The sequence below is a fragment of the Ostrinia furnacalis genome, unplaced genomic scaffold, assembly GCF_004193835.3.
Source record: "Ostrinia furnacalis isolate ACB-3 unplaced genomic scaffold, ASM419383v2 OfSCF4045, whole genome shotgun sequence".
NCBI classification, from domain to species: Eukaryota; Metazoa; Arthropoda; class Insecta; order Lepidoptera; family Crambidae; genus Ostrinia; species Ostrinia furnacalis.
This window is the reverse complement of record NW_021134284.1, coordinates 459,073-483,556: the sequence shown is the minus strand read 5'-3', so window position 1 is coordinate 483,556 and position 24,484 is coordinate 459,073.

Sequence of the window (24,484 nt, the reverse complement as noted above, 5' to 3'; positions counted from 1 at the left end):
AAATTATTCTTGCAAGTTTTAAAGCATTTACATTGAAACCTACGAGTAGTATTAATTAAATTAATATAATAAAATCACACTTTGGTTTTGTAATAGGATAAATGCAAATTGGTTTTCGAATAAGATTGACACCATTTGCTTAATAAGTCTACCTAGTTTTAAAGTCTGTAGTTATGTCTACCGTAGTGGTATCGATGTAAAAAAAATATTAATGACCTAGTGGTTTGCATCCCGAACTACAATACCAGTACTCAGTAGTGATTGTGGGTTCGTTCTACCCCGACATTCTCTTGTATTTATTTAATCTTACCACAAAAACCTAATTCGGTAGTTGACATCATAAACTAATAAATTGATCACGTTTGTGTCCCTGACTAATTAAACAACACACATTTGTGTGTTGGCTCTAAGATTACCTACTAAGTTCGATTTACTCCTAGGCAGTTCGATTTTTTCAAGTTATTTATAATTTTATAATTATTACCTAAGTACCAAGTTGTTGCAAAAAAATGTATCCGAAATAGTAATCGCAGCACTCAAATCAATATATTATTTCAGTCAAAATGCGCAAAATATGTTTACCATTAAAATTTACCACAAACAATAACGAAACCATCCAAAATATTCCATAGCAAAATCAATATCTCTCCATTACATATTCAACGAACTATCTAACCGGAGGGGAGGGCGGGCAAAAATGGCCATCAAACATTAATGATATCATTTGGAGTCCCGCAAAGATGCTGAGCAACGGGTGATAGTCGATAGAACGCGAGTAAAAGGGGCTTTAATGCGAATATTATGCAGTGCTCGATCTCCCCACTTGCCTTCAGGGGCACAGCTCTATTAGAAAAGCAACATCGAGGTGTGGGTAACATTATTACACTCGCCACTATAAAGGATGTCAGGTAAATGGGTATATGAGCCGACATTAGCCCATGTTAACATGGGCACAATACATAACATATAAATGGGATTTATTGCAACAATATCTATTTTAACGGTAAATAACGTGAAGTGATAATTTTATAGTAAAAAATGCAACATAATAGTTTAAAATATAACATATAAATGGTATGGTGAAGTCAGAAATTTGATATCATCATTTTATTTTTTTAATTTTCATACAAAATAAATTTTATAACATTCAATTTGTATGAAAATTAAAATACCTATACCTAACACCCTGTATGGAGCTGGTGCATTAAAATTTGTGTTTTTCATGTAAAACGCAAAGGTCAATAAATTGTTTTACTCTTATTTGTCCACTTAAGATGGACCGAGAAAATAGATGGTCCATCTAAGGGTTCTTTCCCACGGACTCACACTACCCGTTTGCAGGTAGTGCTTTCTGCAGGATCCCGTTTATTAACAAACATCACACGAATATTTGTTTGCAGTGTCCCACAAAAAACCAATCTGTTCTTTCGAATTCGGTTAAAAAACAAGATCAAGTTAATTACTAGAATTGTTTAATAGATGTCTTCCCACTAGCAACTTCTTGCGTACATTTTTTGCAAACACAAGTGACGCAAAAAACGGGACAGTGTGAACAGAAAACTCCAGTTTTGCGGGATCTACGAGTATGTAGTAATGCACCCGCAAAATTATTGCCGTGGTAAAGGGCCCTAAGTAGGAAAGGGCAGTAGATTTGTAGTTAAGAATAAGAACACTTTATTCAGCATAGAAAAAAAATAAAATAAAAATACAGTACATAACGTTAAACTATAAAGTATGCAGAAGTGGCGTTCCGCTCAGCTATATTCGAGCGCCATGTCGAGAAGCTGGTTTTCAGCGGGAACCATTATACGATGAGGATTGCGGATTGCGCGCTATAATGGTCTCGGTCAAGAATGACCGAGACCATTATTGAAGCTACCAGTCAAGAAGGCGCGCAACAGGGGGGGGCGTTATGGACGATAGTTGATGAGCCGGCTGTTTAATTCGGTATACATCCTCACCCATCCTACTGCGGCTTAAGATATTGGCTGCGTAGTTCTGCGGGATGTAAATAAATATAAACATTAAAACAATGACGTCAGCCGCCCGCATAAATCCGTTTCTTTTGTGATTCATAGCTCTGTTTGTATGTATTTGGCGGCTTTTGCGTATCTAAATATGTAAAGCAGAAGTGCGAAGCCTTCAGAGAAGCTAATGTTTGATCTAGTGGTATTAAACTCTACTTTTTAGTTCTATAATAGTCACGCTAACCCCTCGTATTAAGCTAAATATGCTTGTGTTACAAGTTTCACCATATATTGTTTTAAACTTTGCATTGCAACCATGTACCTAAGTTAATTACGAGTTTCCACCATACTACAACCACCACAATAGCTTAGCGGCGGCGGGATTTGAACCATCGAGTCAGTCAGTCCGACACCGTCACCATTAGGTTATTGTCGTAGTAAATGTATTTAGGTATGTCCTTGACTCTTATAAACTAAAAGCAGGATGGAGAGATGAGTTTCATGCATTTTCCAGTAAAAAAGAGGATGGAGTGATGAGGGATTTTTCTGGATCAAATTAGATGATTACGGAATTTTATTATGAGAGTCTTATGCCTGTTCTCACCATTAATCCCTATTTTATAAGTGACCACAATGAAAACAAAATGCCTGTTATGTGTTACCATAAGGGTCACCTAAAAATTAGGGATTGATGGTGAATAAGGCCTTATTCATACTTTGCTGCTTGCTACAACGCAGCATTAATAAAAGCTGGTGGATAAAAGCTTTTTTTGATTTATTAAATCTGACTTGCAATGCTAAGCAGTCTCAAATACATTATTCACTTAGACCCTGTCATTCCACCTCAACGAATAAAATTAAGTGTCCAACTGAGACATTAAGATTTCAAGTTATTTCGTGATTGCCTAAAAGATCGTATTATACAGTCCTTCTCTAGAAATAAGGGTGTTAGGTGTTTTCAATATCGATAGAAATACCGATATTTCTACTACAACTTCAACAAAGATTCGGTATGCGACTCTTGTCGATAATTTCCGTTCCAAGTTTATCACTACCATCTACGAGTAACTATAGGTTTGGCAGATTGAATGACTCCATTACCTATCTTGAGAAAAAATACATTTTTCCAGTAGACTCTTCGAGAATATACTACCATGTATAACTCCGCTGATTATAAAACAATTAAAATAATAAGACATGGGTTTTAACGCGACGTTTATTAATGAGTTACATTATGTACTCACGGCTTGACGTTTCGGCTGCGATGCTGCAGGCGTGGCCATAAGCATCATCATGCTACTATTTTAGTTGAAATGGAACGCGAAAATTTAAAATCTTTATTTAAAACAATTTTTAACGATATTTGAATGAATCGATATATCGTTGTGTATTACTACATCACTATTAAAGAAATGAGATACTCGGAGCATTTAAATGCAAAGAGCGGGCACGCTGAGCACTAAAGATAGTAAGTATTTAGCCATTGCGCTCATTGACTCGAGAAGATTTGCTGTGATTCATGCTTAATTCGATAAGTACGACGGTATTCTAAAGGCACGAAGTGGAAGTGGTCAGTTTAAACTAACTGTAGACCGGCGATCTATGAAGGTGAAGGAAGCACCTGGATGTGGGTAGGGCAGGATCGGTTGCTGTGAAAATCCTTGAGGGAGGACTTTGTCCAGCAGTGGACGTCCTGTGAAACAAGTGATTATAGGTACCATTAGATGCCGGTAGGTCTATTCTCATAAATAAAACACTGGATACTCATCTTTCACATTATATTGCCTTATTTTAGATACAATTCATCACTTAGCACAAAAGCGCGCGGAGTCGTCTCCGCGCGTCCCTCTATTCTCCCGTTTTATGCTAGCGTGACATTGACATTACGTCAATGTCACTATGACAGCATCTCATTGGCCACAACGATACCGTTATTTTAACGTTTTAGATTATTCATAATTAACAGTACCTAGGTACTAAAACGAATTTATAGGAATAACGCGCGTGTTCCCTTTTTAAAAACTGGGCTAAAACTATCCATGTTTTTGCCTTTTTTAATAAAGATTTCTTTGGTCTGCAACTGTTTCTATCGTAGCGAATAACTAGCACCTAAATCAATTCAGTTGAAGCGTGAAAAGGCCAGATAGAGTTACTTTATCATTATAATATTATAGATAGAACTTGAATAGATATGACAAACTCGCCTTAACAATATCAGACCATCGACTTGGAAGTAATTACACCATTTACATATCTCCGTCTCCAGAGAGCGAAATAATCGCAACGCTAGAACCAAACAAAGGCAGCGCCGGGGGACGGCCGTAATAAAATAAATTAATTTTATTCAAATAAGCTACCCGCCGCGGGATTTTGCTCGGTTAATTAAAAAAGTATCAGCCGATTGTGGTGGGAACCATTTTGGGTTAGGACTAACGATGTTAGGAGCCTTAGCGGGGATAATGACTGACTGCCTTTTGTGGTTGCATATACGAGAAACGACACTACAGTAGGTTTTAAATTTGGATATACCTAGAGCCAAAAAAGATTCGAGTGTTCTTCCGTTTTATAGTTGAGAGATCCTCATCTTAGTTTATTGTTAAGTGTTACTGCAAGGCTTTCACTCTAACCCAAAAATCATAATCATCACCCAAATACCATCAGGTGAGATTCAAACCAAGTGCTTCCTCGTTGTGGACAAAAAAATCTGTGTTATAGAGACCCTATATAAGGCCTAACATAGTCGTAGATAGATAGCTAGATAGTTACACCTGGCCTATTCATCTCCGCGAGTTTACATCGAAAACAAAACACGCACGATGGCCCCCTATAGGATACTATTCGACAAGGCCTCACATACGAGCGAGCATTGACATGGAAGAAAATAAAGAAAATAGTGTACTTAATACTGTGCAGTATTTTACTGCCTAAATAATAATAAAAACACAGAATGTACTTTTTTAAGTTGCCTGAAGACATTGAAAGGTAAATAAGTAGTTAATATTATTCATGATAATTCATGCTAAATCATGTATTTCCTCCGCCATTTTCCGCAGTTTGGCACCTCACGTCACATCATTTTACCGAAGTCAGCCCTATAGCTTCGGTGCAGTAGGGATCACTGACGTTTGTCAACAAAATGGTGCTTGACTCTTGAGACAAGCTAAATTACACCATATTGTTAATGACATTGAGGATATTTTTTTTTTAAATCTTTGGACAATTTCACACAGCGCCAGCTAGCCCCAAGGTAAGCCACTTAATGCTTGTGTTATGGGTGCTAGCTTAACGGATATACTACTTATATACTTTTTTTTTAAATACATAAATATTATACATAGTCACACCCAGACCCGTCACAGAAATTAAAATTCATCATTTCAGTTTCTGCCCGGCCGGGAATCGAACCCGGGACCTCTCGGCATAGTAGTCCGTTCTGAACCACTACACCAAACGGCCGACTAGGATATGTTTTTTTAAATACCGTCGAGAAGTAAAACTTCTGTACGTAGTACTTATTATTATTCTGTGGTTATACGCCCAAAATGCTGCTCGCTCTACCACTTTTAAAGGACAGTAATTATATCAGCTGGTAATTACAAGTGACGTAAGAAACAATCATCTTTATGAACTTACAGGGTTATTCAAAATACCATACAAACGATAAGGCACATGATATAACATTCTTGTCATTAGGTCTTTAAATCCTCATTAAACTAAAATAACTCGCAAAGAATCCGAAAGTGGATCTTGTTATAATATCTTTGACTTATAATATCTATGACATGTATTGTCTGTGGTCTATAAAAATAAAGCGTCAGTGCGTTACCGAACCTACGTGTGTTTTAATAGGTTATGGGCCCAGTCCCGCTAAAATTGTGAAAAGTATTATACGAGTATTAGTCTTTATACAGCACAGGGAAAATGACTTCAAATTATTCCTTGAACGTCCCGAAGCTCAGGGGCAGGGATAATTACGACGATTGGGCATTCGCCGTAGAAAAACGTGTGTTTTAATAGATCTAACAAACAACATGAGCAAATAACTCTGGTGTTTAAGTGTCTGCTCGCTAATCGCTTTTAAAGCTCTCCCGCATTTATTTGTAGAGGCGGGTAAATCGAGCATAGTTCAGCATCAACATACCTAACGCGCGGAGTTTGAGGCGCGTTTATATGGGACGAGTGTTTTAATGATAAACGATTTGTTTTTCAAATAAAATCATATTAGTAAGTATAAGTTCAAGTTAAAATTCTTTATTACCATGTAGGCCTTTTCAAGGCACTTATGCACTATCGGCAACAGTGTTAACTACCCATTGCCAGACATGTCGTCTCGTTCTATCACAAAGAATCACCATTTGACGAGAGCGAGAGCAAAAAAAAACGCAAATGAGTAGTTAACACTGTGGCCGATAATACACTCTACCATTACTTCGGGACTAACGGTTGGTAAAAAATGTCAGAAGAAACTTAGTCATTAATTTATATTTCCCTTCAAAAAAATATGCTGTTAACTGGTCAGCGAATCGGTCTGGATTTAGAAGTAATATTTTAATTGTTTCTTTTGATTATTTTGATAATCAATTATTGTCAGTATGCCTTCTTTTGTGAAATATATTTCGCTTAGTTTCCATCCGCGTTCATACCTCAATCAGTTTAAAATACAGTCAAGTGCATAACAGATTTCTTAAATAAGATTGTCGGATGACAGCAGAAAATAGGAATCTTCATAATTTTCCTGTATTTCTGACCATCGTTTTGAAGGTGTTCTTTGTCTTACATAATAAGTATTATAAAAATTGAATCGTATCGCAATCGTGTCGTCGTTTGTAAACTCAATGTGTTAACATCCCTTGAATTAAGTCGGGGTAATGAGGTGTAAAACCCTGTTGTTTAGTGAACTAGTTAGCAAGTTCATATTTAGGGTCTGCTTAGATTTATTAAGCCATTTTGACCCTTACCCGGGCTTGATAAGGTTGAAACTCGCGGGGTTGGGTCTCGTTTCTCAGAGCACAATTAATTTGGGAATGACTACTATAGGCTTTTGAAAAGCTAAGTGGTTGCTGGTCTTCGATACTGGAAATTTATCAGCTTTACATTTGACTGTTTATTATATCCCATATAGGTATATGGGAACACCTGTCAGGATCAAGATACGTCCTATATTACAACTACAAAATAATCCAACGTGAAGGTCGGACTGGCTGACTTGAGATCCGAGGAACGCTGGTACAAACTCCACAGGCCTATTATGATGGCCCACTCGTAACCTGCTTACTACCAGAGGTTAAGGGGACTATTAACAATTTGTGCGATACATAATATTACTAAAAAAAATGGCATTCGATTGGGTTTTTTGCCTTTCTCTTTCTCCGTCGGACTTTTGCCTTAATTTATTAAAGAGTCACGTGTCATTAAATCTTTAAATCTGTACTACATTTAATTTGGGCGTAAATTGCTTTCATCTTCGGCCTGAATATCACTTTCCATCAGGTGAATTGCAGACCAAGAGCTTTTGACCTTTGTGAGTAAAAAAAATTGAAAAGTTAACGCGAGCGAGTTACTTAATACATCTTCATATACCTACTGCATTGACTTGTATAGCAAAAGTGATGATAAGCGTATCTTTATTTCGCATCCAGGACACAGCTATGCCAATCTCCATCAAATTTCCCATACAGATACTATCCTTTGTTATGTAGATCAACTTTTTATCTCGGGATAAAATCATTTCCGAGGGTCGTGTCCGTTAAAAGTTATTCGACATTGTCATACACAATGTAGGAGGTATGAAAGGCATATCAAGATACAGTGTCTTATGTAGTTTGTAAAAGGTTCTGTTTTAGAACTAAAATAATCTGTTTTGCTGATGAATGTGCAGTACAGCAAAAAATGAGTGTCAAAACAGGGTGACGTTTTAAATGTAAACATAGAGAAAATAATTTCACATTCGTTAAGAAAATAATTTCATTTCATCAAGCTAAAAATATTGTGGCCATCAGTTGAAATTGAAGTAGAAAAATGAAATCACACCTGATGTCCTGTATTAATACCTAACCAATGTTGTAAACAGCTTTTGTTAGTAGGTAAATAAAAGGAAAATCAGTAGAGTCAAATATATCATTTTCTCTTCATTATTGCTTTGTTATAATTTTATGATCACCCTGTATGTAAGCAGCATGTTACCTCACCTAAATAACCTCACTTTAGTGAAGTCGTTAGTGAAAAACTGTGAAAAAAGTTCCATTATTTTTCGAGTTAGTATTAATTTTTATGGCATTCATGGGAAATTCAGAGCTGTTCATTAAAGTTTAGTTACCAAACTCATACCAAACTGTCGTTCTTTCTCACTCACATCAGCATTTCTGTATGAGGGAAAGGGATAGAGTTAAATTTATAGGATTCGTATTGCGGAGTATGGGCTCTGATGTGGCCTCCATAATAATGCACGCGTTTTAATTAAAATGGCCCGGCTAGGGAAGTTCATATTGAAATAGATCTTCACTAACTGGTTAATATCCATACAGGGTGGTAATTCGGAATAGTAAGTAGGGATTCCTACATATCGTTCCCTCCTCTAAAATTACATATTCTACATGGTTTAGAGCCAATATTTTTAAAATGTAACGCTAGAAGTGAGTTGACATTTTCTGGAAAAGGTTGCTCCAGATCACCCCTTAGTTAAGATTGCTAGCAATTAGGTCAATATGACTGTAACTTGTTTTGTGTGCCATAAATAAATAAATAGCAAGCCTACATAAAAATATACTCAAAAATAATTTTCAGCAAAGAAAAGCACTAATGTTGGTCAATTTGAACCATGTCAGCTTTTGTCATTTAGGTGTTAGAGCAGTTTTTTACCTGACGACATAAAAATGTTTTTCTTTTATTTCACTAATAGCTGACATCAAGGTACCCAAATCCACCCTCATTTCGAAGGCTCAAAATTCCAGCATGCAAAGTCCTTAGCTTTTAAAGTATGACAACGTGACCTTAGGCTGCGCGCACACGGAAAAAGCAATACCTACCTACTGTTATTGTAGCTATTTTTAATCTGGATAAAAGACAATGTATGACATTTAGGCTTACGAAACACTTCAATGCCATCGTTTTCTTTTCTCCAATTAAATTTTTAAAAAGAAATGAACAGTCTTTACGCAAATTCAAAATAGTCAGGTCCTCCTCTCTCTTATAGCAGTTCTCTCTGCGGACATGCCTATTTTCTAGAGTTTTTTCACAATGGAAGCAATAAATGATTGAGGGACTTATGCCCGTTTTCACCATCAATCCCCAATTTTTAAGTGACCCCTATGAAAACAAAATTCCTGTTATGTGTTACCATAGGGTCACTTAAAAATTAAGGATTGATGGTGAAAACGGGCATTAGGGACTTAAGGTATACTGATATAAGGAAGCGGGATGCTGTACGTTTAGTATGAGCGTCATAAATAGTCAGTGTGCGCAGAGCCCTATTTCAGCTGTGAAAAGCGTGTCGGTCGCTCGATTACTGTCGCACACTTCTGTTTATTTCCACTCGTTTGGCAGAATAACCGCGGGTAAGCTAAGCTCGGGGCGAGTCGCACAAATTCTCAATTTTATACTTTACCTTGTCAGTGGTCAGTAATGCTAAGTGGGATTTAAAAAGAAACAGTTCAAAACGAGGTACGATAAATTATTGTTGGCATTTGAAAACTATCACACCTATCTCTAAAAAAAGTGTTATTTACTTATAGAAAGGCTTTTACATAACAACAGCACATTTGAGCTTTTGTTAAGGACGAAGCACACTTATCAACCCGGAATCGGATCGTAACCGTATCAACTCGAGGCGGTCAGTATTCTTTGTATGAAACTCCGTAGTGCAAGGCGCACTTATCCGCACTATAACGTACGCCTCGCCTCGCGGTTGATTGTCTGTTGATCCCTTTGTGCTATGACCTCTAAACGTATGACCATAGCCTTTTAAATTGTGTAAGAAACATTTTATCTCCGTCCGTAAACGAACTAAAGTCGCTGACATAGCCCGACGGATTAGCAAGCTGAAGTGGCAATGGGCAGGGCACATAGTACGCAGAACTGACGGCCGATGGGGCAACAAGGTTCTGGAGTGGAGGCCGCGTACTGGAAAACGCAGCGTGGGACATCCACCCACTAGGTGGACCGACGATATCGTACAGGTAGCGGGAAAGCGCTGGACACAGGCCGCTACCAACCGGGTAACATGGAAAGCATTGGGGGAGGCCTATGTTCAGCAGTGGACGTCCTACGGCTGAGATGATGATGATGATGATGATGATGATGATGATGATGATGATGATGATGATGAAGAAACATTTTATCTGCCTCGTATGAATAACTTGATATTCAACTACCTATCTCAAGTGTTGACTATTAGATGCTATTAGTGTACAATTAGTAAGCAAAACCTTACACCCCGTGACAAATCTAGTATTCCGTACTAGCTCCAATGTGACAGATATCATGTCACAACTACGTATCAGTATAATTAGCACGTGATATTTGGAGCACGAATTGATACCGTCAAAGATTTCATACTGGAATGAGAATTTGAACACACCTGATATTGTGGATCCGAGTTGAAATACAATACGTTGCAATATCGTTGATGGTCTCATATTATTATCATTAGGATATTATATCAGTAGGACTCTGATATTGAGAAATCGTTTAGGAGGATATTATTAAGTTGTGAACTTGCTTTGAACCCGATCATGTTTTTTTTAAAAATCTTCGACGAATTCAAGAAAAAAGCTGGATGAAAAAGGAAACAATGAAAAGGAGATTATACTCTTTTGCGCTTATATCCAGCAGTAGACTGCTATTGGCTGTATAGAACGAAAACGACACAAACAAATGAATGACTAGATCTTCTTAACATCACACAAACAAAACAAAACAATACATATTAATATCCAAATGCCTCATATCTTCCCACATAAATGATTTTATTGTTACTGGCGCGAGACGATCCACAAATCAAGGGTGATCCTTCAAAATGGCGGTGCAATGAAACTTTTATGTGTGTCTGAGGCGGCTAATAGAGCCTCTAACCAGCTTTGGATGTCGCAGCGGTTTTAGTGTTAAGGCCAGTCATTCGCGGTAATATTAATTAGGTACATTGTCGTGCTTTGCAGATTGTCGCAAACCTGTGAGCTCTTGAATTGCAGTAAGTTGGAATTGCTCTGAGCTTTGAGAAATAGTCAATCAAAATCAAAAATATTTAATTTAATTTAGACCACTGCACTAGTGGCACTTATGAAGAGAACAAGTCCTAAATATCTATGAACTGAATACGCTCAATAAGTATTTTGTTCATTACAAAAAAATAATTATATATTTTTCAGAGACAGCTGCAGTTATACGTGTGTGTGTGTCAATGGTTGCACTAATTGCTCTGAGCTTTGAGAACATACAATTTTTATTGATTATTCATTAATACTTTTACATGTACGAAAGTCCAATAAAAATGTTTAACTTGAACATTAAAACTGTTTGCTTTTGTTACACGATACTATTATATCAGAGCAGAGATGCAAAATCTGCACATGAATGGGACCCTTTGCAAACGTACATCGTCCCATTTACGTTTGTCTTCGCATAAAACTGGGACCTGTTGAAGGGATGTGTATGTTTTTGCATAATTATGCGGATCGTGAATGGCACAATTCCATTTTACGACTGTCTCAGATGTAAAACAAGTGGTGTTTCAGTTTAAAATTGTCGTGGGATTAGAACAACGAGTGAAAAAGTTTAAAAGTACAATTTGGATTGAGTGAAGTTTTGCAAATTTAGAACAAGTAATTGATTGCACTCAAAACTCATAAAACGAATTTTATTTTTGCAATTAGGCTTTTCAAAATCACTTTTGCACGTCCTAGTAATAACCCTGCCACTGCTCGGGACAATAAATGGGCCAGTGCTGAGTAGAAGTAGGTAGCGCAAGAAACTTGTTAAATAAGTACTTCTTTTCTCCAAAAGATGTCCAGTGTTGGGCAAAAAGGAATAAATTACGTTTTAGCACAGAATAAATAATAGTAGTTATAGTGTATTTAATAGGACAATTATTATACTGTGATTAGGTAATGTAATGTGAATGTAACTAAAGAATATAACCAACTAAATAAAGATTTTTGAATTTTTTACTATCTTTTTGGAGTCAGTGCCAGTCTGCCTATTATCAAGCTTACGAAATATACAAAAACGAAACGAATAAATTGTAGAGAACTAAGATACCTAGAGTTTATTTAAAATTCATGTTATGTTTGAAATAACTTTAATTACTGCTTTAAAAGAAAATATTGCAATAAAGTCATTTCCGCATACGAATCACCTCAAAGGCTTGTGAGAATATCAACTGAAATGAGATTTAAATTATCTACGAGGACCTAGAGTTTATTTAAAATTCATGTTATGTTTGAAATAACTTTAATTTACTGCTTTAAAAGAAAATATTGCAATAAAGTCATTTCCGCGTACGAATCACCTCAAAGGCTTGTGAGAATCTCAACTGAAATGAGATTTAAATTATCTACGAGGAAATAACTTCAGTTTCATATTTTCCAGTTTTGAATACACTAGTTATGAATGTATTTCTTCCGTTCGTATTTTAGCTCGTAGTAATATTATTAGAATGCATGATGTTTTTAAAAAATGGAAATTTATTTTAAATTCTCAAAAATAGAGCTCTGCTAAAATCACCTTTGAGAGTAGTTTAAGGCTGGGTTGCACCATCTTACTTTAACTTTGACAAACGTCAAAAATCTGTCAAACTCCATACAAAAAACACCGGTTATCGTTATAGTTACGGTCAAAGGTGGTGCAACTCAACCTAAGTAATTAATTAAAAAATATTGGTAATAGAATAGAATAGAATAGAATAGAAAGTATTTATTTGTCTCAAAACAGGTTTTATTTACAGTTTTTCACAGATACAAATTTTTAAGATCGCTCAAAATAAAACAACATGCCACCATTTCATACGTCATTTATAACGTAAAAATGTTTGTAAGTAAAAGAAATTCCTAAAAACAGTGACCCAACTAGAAAAAGGAAGATACACTATTCCCGGGTTTCTTTTTACAGAAATATACTCGTCCCGGGGAAGGAGCGAGTTTTTCTTTGATGAACCAAAAACGGTAAGGCCTCGGGCAAGGGTTGTTTGAGTTATAAAAATCACTTCATGAAACATTCCTATTAATAATTTATTACATTTATTTAACTGCAGTTTTCATAGTTTAATTAACACAAGACTAAAGCTGGGTTGCACCATCTTATTTTAACTTTGTCAAACGTCAAAAATCTGTCAAATTCCATACAAAAAACGTCGGTTATCGTTATAGTTACGGTCAAAGTTAGGTGGTGCAACTCAGCCTAAAATGAGATGTGTTTGTATGTAAAATGTGTGTAAGGCTCGATTTCCACCAAAAGCGGTGAGGAAAGGAGATGGTGTTTGATTAACCAATCAGATTTTGTTATCTCCTTTCCGCTTTGGTGGAAACCGGGTCTTACATCAGTTGTCAAGTTTATTACGTATTTTAATCTAATAAATAATTTTCAGCAGTTATTTTTTTGGACAAAATGTCAAAAAATTTATACAAACTCCATTTGAATTTCTATCCAAAATAATTTGTATTCAAATCAATATTTAGCAATTATGTTAATAGAATTTACAATAACTTATTTAACTTGGTCAACATTCTGAAAGACATGCTCTCACAAAACTGTAGGTGCACAGTACACACATTGACAAACATCTTCATTTTAAAAGTAGTTTCGAAACAATCAAACCGGCCTCGACACCATAACTTACTTTGTAACAAGTCGGGCAACTATTTCAATATTAGCCCGAAGTGTGACAATAAATAACAATGTCTGATGTAATTCCCCGCCGCCATTAAGGTTATGTGCTTTAGTTCTCTAATAAGTTTTGCTATTATTTTATGTTATGGATAAACTATCAAGTTTCAGGGTCTCAGGAGGAACTTGAGGTATGGCGATCCACGGGAGGTAGCGATAGATGGAAGTGAAGAGGTTAAATAAAGCAAACGCGCGCTTTTTAACAAAATGAGTAATAGATAGATTCAAATAATGAGAGTTTTTACTTAGATTTGGTACCACTTCGTTCGTTTTTGCCGAAACCCGTCCGTACTGGAAAAAGATTTCCAAGGATTTCCATAACGCTCGGTCATGCGTTACCCATATCTAGGTGCTTTCCACAACCTTCACTACAACGTCAGTTCACCGAGTGGGAGACCATTTTGTTTTCCTATCAGTGGTCGAGAAAGTTTCTGCCTCAGCGGTCATCTACGAGTTATCAGCCCTTCCGGTACCACTTACCTAAGTGTGTCCTTCTGCAATTCGAAGTTTGTGTATTGAGATCAGTGACTGAAAATCAGTGTCCAGAGACGCACTTTCCTGACTGGATATACTACTGAGGGGGCGTCATTTTTGGCACTAGATAATTTTGTATTATTTTAATTCTTGTTATTCATATTATCTTGTATTTTTTATTGTTTTTTTTTCTGTGTCGAATAAAGCGTACCTATTCTATTCTATATTTTGCGTCGGAGGTGGCACAAAGATAAATCCGCGTCCGCTTATGTTTGGCGTGTCGCCTCACGACTATTGCAGGGTCGATACATAAATCATAGTATTCAATTAGCGACCGACCTAAGCCTCTATAACGGTTCTACCATTAGTATATCTTGCGACGGATATACTTCGCTGTATGTTGCAGTTAGATAGCGCAGTTTGATTTTTAATGAAAGTGCGATTCCTATGTTATGTGATTACATCTTACTTTTTAAGGCAGAGAAAGTGATCAAATCTAAAGCGATGAGTTTTGTTAATAAAAAGGCTGAGTATATTGACATAAAGTTCAGATAAAATTAAACAAAAAATGTTTAAAATGTCAATGTCTTTCGGCCTAGAGATTAATGGGACTAGTTACTCAATAGGTTATATAAAAAACAGTTCCAAGATTTTATTTAAGCACCTAATCTAATTGAAATTAAGAATATTCTTTAATAAAAATACCTATTGAATCAAAGACATCATAAAACGTATAATTACAAAGGTGAGCAGCAGCTATGATTACAGTATTTCATTTTAAGAATGTTATAGTATTTTTTAAATAAATCGACAATTTATCCCAAGCCTTATTTACCCCTTTCCCCGCCACATGTATATCGATACATTATTATCATTGTTTGCGTGGTAAATTTGTAATAGCCCGTACGTAGCGCGGCATTGCGAACTTACATTATCTAAACATGGGTCCCATACATAAGTAATATCAGGAAACTGGCGAACGCTAACGAAGACCTGTTCCTGCTGGCTTAATTGAATACTGATATGTTTGAGATATCTATAATCTAAATATACGTATATGTATAACTCAAAGGTGACTGACTGACTGACTGACTGAGCTAATGTTCTATCAACGCACAGCCCAAACCACTGGACGGATCGGGCTGAAATTTGGCATGCAGGTAGATGTTATGACGTAGGCATCCGCTAAGAAAGGATTTTACGAAACTCCACCCATAAGCGGGTAAAGGTAAAACGGGATACGTACGAAGTCGCGGGCGGCCGCTAGTTAAACAATATTACAGGTAGTAGTTCCTACCCTATTCTACTAATAATTACAAAGTTTGTGGGGATGAATTGATATTAATTGTTATTTTTTTACTTTATTAGATTTAAGCAATTATTTATAACGACATTTCTGTCAAAATGATAATATCGCGCGGGCGAAGCCACGGATATGCTATTAAAGTCATGATTTTGGATAGCTAACTATTCTAATTCAGTTCTATTCCGTATTTCCGATGTAGAATATGATATATCAAGGGCACTTGCTTCACTTTTTGAGAAAACCCTGTAATAATCAATTACTCGTAATCTTACCAAAATAACTGAGAAATATGATCAGATTCTTCCATAACTTCGTTACAACGAAAGGTCAGCGATTCCCACCTCGCATCCATATTTCACAGAGAAATCAAGAGCGCAGAGCTGTTTATATTAAATTCAGCAGCGAAGGATTGCAATATTGAATGGGGGACGGGATCCGGCGAAAAAACGCTGCCCCGTGAATAATTCACAGACAATCACTGGCCGGCTCATTTATTCATACGGTGGATGTTTGGACACAATGTAGGAAAAACCAGAATATCTTGTCCCCTATATGGGAGAACGATAACACCTGAAAATGAAAAACTTCTACCGTAAAACTGCCTGCGTGCCTAAGAAACAACTGCACGCGGGAAGATTTAATGAATGGAACTGACAACGCCACTCTTGTAGCAGAGTTTGGGCTGACACTGTGAAGGTTTTTTGTCGACACGATAAGGAGAAGAACGTAAAACTTCTCTGTACTAAAAATATTTGTCCCTGTCTACGTACGGACAGCATGTGGACACAATAAAAAAAACTTCATTCATGTACATAAGCGCGAAATTAATGACTACGTTTTATATTACGTTCTCATTTATTGCACCACCTAACTTTGAACGTAACTATAACGATAACCGGTGTTTTTGTATGGAGTTTGACAGATTTTTGACTTTTGTCAAAGTCAAAGTAAGATGGTGCAACCCAGCCTTAGTATGTCGACTATGACTTTCATGAATCCCTTATCATCTGGCTCGATTAAATAACTAAATTAACAGAATTAGTTAGGAATATTGTATATTACATGAACTGAACTGAGAGTTCACTTTAGTCATCGTTATCATTTCCGCCACAGGACGTCCACTGCTGAACATAAGCCAATCTCCCCTAATGATTTCCGGTTCAGCCGGTTGGAAGCGGCCTGCATGCAGCGACTTCCTGCAACCTTTATTAGCTCGCCTGAAGGTTATATCTATATATGTATATAAAAATGAAACCCGTTTTCCGTTGTCACGACATAACATGAAAACGGCTTGACCGATTTGGCTGTTTTTTTTTTGTAGTTTTCTAATACTCTGTACAAGGTTTTTACGGAAAAAAATATAAAGAAAATCTCTACGCTAAGGCGGCACGAAGTTCGCCGGGTCAGCTAGTTGTAAATAATAAGCAAACTCACCGTGTAGTCTTCGCCCATTGTGTCCATGTAGCCGTTATTTACATCGCGTCCGCGGATTTTTCGCGCAACAGATTGGGTCACTGATATGATTTCGGGCCACTAACTGCGTTTGCGACTCCATCCCGTAGCCTAGAAAAGAAAAAAATATGATGTAGAATGCATAATGCTCTTTCAGAACTAACCTTTTGATGTATGATATTTTTAAATAGCACAGATCACGCACCACTGAACACTTTAAACTACAAATAATTCGTACAATATTATAAATGCGAAAGTAGCTCTGTCAGTCTGTAGTTATTTTACCTTTTTTCACTTAAACCCTGAACCGATTTAAATGAAAATTAGAGTAGTGATAGTTTGATATCCAGAAAAAAACAAAGGGTAGTTTTTTTAAGGTTTTAAAACGAAAACGGAAACGGCTCTATACCTATTGACTTTCTGAGACAAATCGAAACATACGCGGGCGCTGGCAAAAGCGAGTTGTTCAAAATATAATTTAGATATTTTATTTCATACCATCACGCATGGTTATTATTATTTGCACGATTATTTACTTAGTTACCTACCTAAAATATTTAGCTAGGAATACTAGCTTTGAGCAAATGAAATATTGAAACTCTTTAATTAATTGTTTACTTACTTCGCATCAAAGTGATATATGCCCAAAACACTTTTTGAATCAACATGATGTGCGAATATTTTTATACAGGGTGGAATTTTGTATTGCCACCTGGAGGGAAAGTACTCTTAATACTGTAGATAGAAAATTTTACTGAAAGAAAACATTCCTTTATTTTTTAAAAGAAAGAGAACTGCATTCAAAGATTTTCGAATTTTTCTCGAAAATTCATTACCATTACCATACAATTTTCTCTACATAATTAAAATAATTTAAGATTTCATGGTTTTCCTTTCATTCAAGAATGCATGGTAAATTCAGTGAACTGCTCCTGAATCGAATGTACCTACTACTACTATTTCTATTTATTTATATTAACCGGCAGACAGTGGTGACTGAGTTTGTTGCGGCGCTTCTTCTCAACACTTGCCAAATGTTGGTCTCGAAGCGCTAGTAGGGTAAAAAGATTATGAGATATGTAGAGGCTCCTTAAGAGCAAAATGACGATTTGTAAGAACTATTTATTAGTCTAAACAAATAAAGAAATTTTGACTTTTGACTTTTTTTTTAAGTTTGTTAGAGAGATTTCATCCTTATACTTAAGCCTAACGATCGATGCAATAAAAATACAGGGTGTAATTTTTATACGATCGATGCAATAAAAATACAGGGTGTAATTTTTATCAGATTTTAGTTAGTTCGATTTCCGGGTGTGGCAAGCAAATTTTTGGAAAACTTTGGAAGCAGTTCTATTTCTTTTCAAAAATAAAAGAATGTTTTCATTGAGAAAAAAATTCTATCTACAATATTAAGAGTACTTTCCCTCCAGGTGGCGTTACAAAATTCCACCCTGTATACCAGAGACCTGGAATTTTCCATATTAATGTTGTGTTATGATAAATAAACAGACTCAAATCAAATTTATCAGTTCGTACCAGTTCTGTCTGCCTTTTTGTGTCCTCCAGACATGGACTGAAGGTAGGGGACACCTCAAGGCTAGGTCTAGATTTATTACAGACCCTAAATCCCCACGGGGATGTAATAGGGCGAGTTTGAAGATTGGCCAATAAAAAAGCGATCAGAAGTGTGTTGGGATGTTTTTAATGTGCTTGTAGGTATGTTATGGAGTTTTAGTTACGAGTACGTGACTTATGCCCGTTTTCACCATCAATCCCTATTTTTTAAGTGACCCCTATGAAAACAATATTTCTGTTATGTGTTAACTATAGGGGTCACTTAAAAAATAGTGATTGATGGTGTAAATGGGCATTACACCCGTATTTACAAACGATGCTTGCATAAGTGAAGCAGCAAATCGAACGCACAGCGTTGAATAGTGATTGGTTCGTGTGTGACCCTATGCGTCCACGTGCACTGTGAGAAGACCTCATAGTTATGTTTGTGAATACGCGCGTTAGTTTTGTGCGACAGAAAATGTTGATCAATTGTAGAGTTTATTAAATTATTTTAATTTATGTGACATCGTTAAACCCACTGATGATTAGTTTGGTTCGCAATTTGTAGTCTAATCCAATGACATTTAGGTTGTATCTGTCTTGTTTCAATTCCTATGCTGCACTGTAATTTTATAGAGTAGGTACGAAGAGCTTATTTTCATGTGTGAGACATATTTATTTAATAAAGTTTATATGAAAGCTTCCACTTTACTAAGACTATGTTATATTTAGATTATGAGGCATTCTGCGAAATAGACATTATGAGAAAGTGTCATTTTACGAATGGTAGATATTTTGTGACGTGAACGTTCTGCGAATAAGCCATTAAAATGTGTATTAGGCTGTCTCCTAATATTTTTACTTATTTTATTATTGACTATTACTTCACGCTTCTACGGATGATGACACAGCAAGGTAAAAACTAAGAAGGACGCACCAAGGTGTTTTTAACAAAATTACTCGTATGTCCAGTGTTCATTTATTAGTAAAAATCTGAACGTTAAAATATCGGTATCGTTATGGCCAATGGTCAGTTGTAAGTAATGTCAATGTCATTCTAGACACGTCAGATTAGCGTGACACGCGCGCAGTTCTGCGCATTTTTATGCTCTTAGCATTATTTGTATTTAAAATGAGGTAAGTTAAATAGGTATCCAGTGTTTTATTTATGAGGATAGATCTATCGGCTTTCAATACTAGGTAATAATAGTCTGATATGCTGTTGACTGTACCTAAAGAGCCAATACGAGTATAAGATCATGCCAGAACAAAAACAAGTAATATATTCAACTTTACAAAAAGATACGACCGTTTGAACTCCCAAATTACGCCCGCTGTAATCCGAAGTAAGTTTGCAACTTTTTCGCGAGCTAGTCGTTGGCAATGTTTTTCTAATACCGGCCCGGTTTTCATTTGTCGGGCGCCATCTTTTTGCTGACATTACCGGGTATTTTGTACCGGATGATAAACGACGATCGGGATTCGGGAACATCTGAGGAGCGATGTTGCGAATTTAATAACGATACGATCGTTGTCAACGTTGTGAACGGTTGGTGGTTGTGATATTGTGAGAGAATTGGCAAAAGATATTGAAATATGTGATATTTTCACTTAATTTATTCAGTAAGTTAACAAACACAAAGACTAAGACGCAATGTTTTTTGTAAGTCCCGTTAGCCCTTCGTGGTAAGATAAATATGCTTGTGTTACGAGTGGACTCACCACAATAGTCGAGCGGCGGTGGGATTCTGACATTAGTTCAAGAGAGTATTCATGAAAAAAATGCTGCACTATGACTTCATTGTTGCTGTCTGGTACTTATAATACAAGCTCTGCTTAGTTTGGAACTAGATGGCGCAGTGTAAACTGTCCAAGGATATTTTATTTATTCTTTCAAATCTCGCAACATAAAATATGTTATTGATACTGGATTTATAACTCTCAGTGAATATGTTTCCATATCATCGTCATGAGAAATTGTGTACATATCCTCCTGTAGGTCTCTTTATTATCTATAGTAATATTATAAAGTCTCAGGAATTTTTGACTGGTCCGATTTTAAAAAATATTTTTGTGTTGGATAGTCCATTTATCAAGGAGGTCTTTAGACTATAATATGACATCACCCTACAGCTAATAGGGGCAGAGCAGTAAATAAAAATGTTGCAAATAAGGGAAATATTATTCAAACTATTTTCATGCTTACAAACAAAGTCGCGGGCACAACTAGTTACTCATAAAGTTAATAAAAAAAGGTTCAATGTATAATTTATTTTGTAGTAGTGATTTATGTGAAGCATAAAACGCTTGTCTCTCGTGTATTACGTCTGGACAGTTGCTGAAAAACGATTTGTTTCACAGAATTTACATTATTCATATTTTTCACTATTGTCTGTCAGTAATCAAAATGTATTTTACGCTCGCAAACCATCTGTTTTGTGTAAAATGCTACATTTAATAGTTAATATAATATGTATTTTAACCGTAAAAGTGGACTTCCTCATTTATCGTCTCAGATATGTAACTATCTCACTATCTCTATTCTTGCTTAAGTGAAGCAACTAATCAAACGCACAGCGTTGAATAGAGCTTTGTGATTGGTTCGTTCATAGTCATCATCGTCATCATTTCAGCCACAGGACGTCCACTGCTGAACATAGGCCTCCCCCAATGACTTCCACATCGCACGGTTGGTAGCGGCCTGCATCCAGCGCCTTCCTGCTACCTTTATCAGGTCGTCGGTCCACCTTGTGGGTGGACGTCCCACGCTCGTTCATAGTATTGTTTGTGAATACGGGCGTTATAAACCTGTCTGTAGATCATCTTTTGGCCTCTGGTAAATTAGAAAGAGTCTTCCTCGTGCAGTGAAGACTTATTGAGCTGAGGATGATGATAATGATATCCGATATGATATTCTTTGCTTTTTGTTTCCGAAAGAGTAGAATAGGACCACTGTGACTCAAGTCCATACCAATGTAGATTATTTGATAAGTTAAAGAAAGTTTAATTTAACTTGGTCTGGATTACGGATATTAATTTCCATAATCTTTATTATCTCCGCCATGTTTATTGTGACAATCATTCTTAATCTTAAATGTGCTTGTTAACCAATCTTTGCTTTGCGATGTTTGAATTAATTTTTTTGTTTAAATGCTAATACAGAGATATTAAGATCAAATCTCTTAATTTCCATGAAAACAAATCCACGTTATTATGCGTTAAAAGAAAATCTTACTAAATTCGGTTCGTTCGATTTTTCGTTAAGTCATTAAGAATTTACTTTTTTATCTTAATTATATTTTTACGTTAAAAATAAAGTAAAAACTTAACTCAAATAACAAGTTAATTCACTAATGGATTTATTAAAAATGTAAATACTTAGATCTATCTCCACCCATCAGTCAGTCTACGAAATTATCACCGTAGTATTAGAGATGCTACGACCGTAGTACGGTTGGTGACTACGAGTCCGTAGCTACGACTATGACCGTAGTCGCCCTGTACTACGAAGATTTTTCGTTCGTTCGTTTCAGCCAAATGACGTCCACTGCTGGACAAAGGCCTCCCCCAAGGTTTTCCACAATGAACGGTCCTGCGCTGCCCGCATCCAGGCTCTTCCCGCGACCTTTACCAGATCGTCGGTCCACCTAGTAGGAGGCCTGCCCACGCTACGTTTTCCAGCCCGTGGTCGCCACTCGAGAACTTTCCTGCCCCAACGGCCATCGTCTCTACGAGCTATGTGCCCCGCCCACGAAGATTTTTACTTCATGCAAAACATTGTGTAGCTAAAGTATTTTAAATACATATTGTACCACGCTTGAACGTAAAATTCGCGTTATTATGTTTATTACTTTGTAGATTTTGTTAATGTTACTATCTGATGTAACATTTTTTGTACAATTTAACGATATTAGTGAAGGAATCATTTCAGTCTATCAATATTAAAACAAAAAATCACGATTCAGATTTTTTTTTGTATACCTACGTATGATATCTATTATTCAATTCTCCTGAATATAAGTCAGATATGTATATTTATATCGTCTACCATAATATGCCGGCTTATTTATGTCACCGTCTCACTGGATCACAAACAGAATCGTTCGCTACGGATCGGCATAGGTTTAATTCGGAAACTTTTCTGCTTGACTTAGTTTATTTTCATGGCTGAATAAATATCGAATGTTTATGAGTACGCCTTATCGGAGGCAAGTTAAATAGAATATTGTTTATGAACGTATCTGGTGACATTACATTTCAGTTGGGGAATTTGGAAAACAGAACTTTATGTTTGTACTCTGAAAGTTGAGTTCTATTTAATCAATAAGTAGGTAAATGGCTCACGAAACACATTTTTTTCTAGCTTGGGTACCAGGGCAAACACATAAATATTAATAAAGAGTTTAATTTTGTAGTAAGTTAAGTTAATATTTGATTTAAGCATTATTCCATGTTGCTACTTTTACTGTATACCTACATCATGACATTTATTTCTTAGCCTGCATCTCACCTGATGGAAAGTGAAAATCTGGCCGAAGATGGAAGCGAGCTTCACCTGGAATTCTCATAATTCCTAGTTTTGTCACTAAATAATAGTTAGCCTAGTTTATACTTAGCCTTTTGTCGGCCTATAGTTACGTCTCTTGGATAAAAGAGCGCACATTGGTATCGGCCAAATTAGAATCAGGTCTAACTATCGGCCGACTTAAAGTCTGCGGGGAATCTTTTAGCTCTTAAAGCATAATCACACGCTCATAGACTGTATTTTTTTGTTGCGACATACTCATTTCAAATCCACATAAACTACAGACTTCAGCTTGAAGAACCGCCATCCACACGTAATGCAAATTATCCAGGGGTCAGCCTAATCCAGGGGTTCCCAATCTTTTTCATCCCGCGGTGCAGTTACAATTTAGTATTTTGTCACAGCTTTAAAAAAGATACAGTCGAAAGACGAGCGGGTAAAGATGTGGGAGGAATAGGATTTTTTTTATGCATAACAAGGCAGGTATTTGACCACAATCCCACCTGATGTTAAGTGGGATGCAGTCTAGGATGGTACATATCTGCCCTGGAAGTGCCTATTCACTCTCGCCTTGAAAAGGCCCGGATTATGGTTATCAACGGTTTTCAAGCGCCAACGCGACGTAAAGGTTCGATCAAAGCAGTATCATCTATCTGATCAGTATAAATCAGTGGGATCGCCATCGCCATCGCCATCGTGCACGCCGGCTGCACGCATTGGTTTGGTCGAAACTTATAGCATTGACTCATGGCGTCCCTCTTTACTTTCTACGACGCCCACTTTGGGAACTTCTGGCCTAATCCATTCCCATTCTATGAATTGCTATGGATACCCTGTATTACAATGGAGGCTTGGGATAGGCAGAAAAAGGGGATAAGGGACAAAATTGTCCTTTTAAACCCGACTCGAAAGCTCTATCTTTCCAAATTGGAGTGTCTGCCTTTTATTGAAGGCTAAGTATAGAGTGATTTAGAACTAATGACTAGAGGAAGTAAGGTACTTATTAAGCCTAAAGACAAAGTGTTCAGAATCTGAGAGAAAGCTGAAGAGTTTAATAATAATAATAAATATAATAATAAATCTTTGGACAATTTCACACAGCGCCAGCTAGCCCCAAAGTAAGCAACTTAATGCTTGTGTTATGGGTGCTAGCTTAACGGATATACTACTTATATACTTTTTTTAAATACATACATACATATTATACATAGTAACACCCAGACCCGTCACAGAAATTAAAATTCATCATTGCAATTTCTGCCCGGCCGGGAATCGAACCCGGGACCTCTCGGCATAGTAGTCCGCTCTGAACCACTACACCAAACGGCC